Genomic DNA, 1,418 nt, shown 5'->3' on the forward strand with positions numbered 1-1,418 from the left:
ATCCACTCACCTCAGCCTCCCAAAGGCGCGGAATTACAGGCTGAGCCACCGAGCCTGGCCGTAGTCAATGTTTTTAAAGACAAGTTGACAGGTTATTAGTCTCCCAGGACAGTGTTTTCATACAAAAGGAGGCCAGTGTTAATCCAGATGAAAACCTAGTTAGTTACATACAAAGAGACTTTATATGCTTTCTCTCTCTGTTCCTCTGCTGCCTTACTCTGTGGTGAGGTGGGTGGTGGGGCAGGTGTGCATCTTGGGACTCCTTCCCCTTGGTGCTCCCTTTTCTGGAGAGTGCCACTTCCTGCCATCGCTGAGTCGCTCGGTGTAAGGTCAAGTCCGTCTCTGTCAAGTCCGTCTCTGCGCGCCTTTCCTGCTTCATTTCTGTGACTCCTCCCCTACCTCTTAGCAGTTCCTGCTGTGTTTCCTGAGATTCCTGGCCTTCCAGAGCAGTTTTTTATTCTTTGCTTTTTTTTTTTATGGTATACTCAATGTTTCTGGTTTCAGGTTATGAATTGTTTTTCTGAACCATTACCTTAGGGTTAAAAATTTCAGTGTCCATTGCAGTTTGAAACAGTTCCAGGACTGATGAGAACTGTTCATTCTACCAGGCTTTGTCATGGTTCCTGGGATTGCTTTCTCCGATCATAATCCAACCCTGGGCCTGGTGGGGAGAAAACCGGGGGCTCTTGTGCTGCAGCTCTTCACTCTCTCCCTGGAAATAGGGCCATTGGGGTTTAGGGAAAGTAGCCGGAAACTGAGGGACGACACAGGCACGAACCCACCTGGGAAGTTAGAGTGTCAGCCTGACCAGAGCCAGTCTGAGGGCTGGTCTTCAACAAGAAGGGGAACTCATCTTTCTCCCTGCATGCAAGGGACCCTGAGAGCAACCTGAAGAAAGCAGTGGGTCTTTGGGTCCCTGTGCTTGTTGTGTAGATCCTCCATGGTACCCAGGAGGGCTGTGTTCGATCCACACTTCACTCCGTCTTCATCAAGAACCTAAGCAGGCCATTTAAAACCAAGTTCACCTGCTGAACTTTTTCATCTAATTCAAGGGCCTCCAATGATGTCAGTATCCATCCAATAGGATAGCCCACGTAATCTACGTCTACTTTCATGAGATTTTTCTAAGTGCCTCTGTTCACCAAGGAAGGAGTAAATGATGTAAAATAAAAGAATAAAAAAGTCATGTTATTTTAGATTCTTTGCCATTAAGTTCTAGAAAACAAAATGTTACCATGGCAGTTATCCAGAAAACACACTAATTTTTCGGGTACTTCCTGTGTTACTATGGAGTGACTTTATTTGTTGGACTTCGGGAATTGTCTTCATGCAAGCACCAGAGCCTTATTTTTACCCCCACTATTTCTTCCCAAAGTACAGTTCACACCCAACTACCTTTTTTTTTTTTTTTTTTTTTA

General features: G+C 45.4%; 1 protein-coding gene across 1 annotated transcript in view; it reads left to right on the top strand.

The window, feature by feature from the left end:
- KCMF1 (potassium channel modulatory factor 1) overlaps positions 1 to 1,418 on the top strand; it is a gene marked incomplete at its 5' end in the record, with an annotated part of 28,093 nt that overhangs the window by 14,804 nt on the left and 11,871 nt on the right. The window lies entirely within an intron of this gene.

Source organism: Carlito syrichta, unplaced genomic scaffold, assembly GCF_000164805.1.
Source record: "Carlito syrichta isolate Samal-C Ts95f unplaced genomic scaffold, Tarsius_syrichta-2.0.1 Scaffold309758, whole genome shotgun sequence".
In the NCBI taxonomy this organism is placed as follows: domain Eukaryota; kingdom Metazoa; phylum Chordata; class Mammalia; order Primates; family Tarsiidae; genus Carlito; species Carlito syrichta.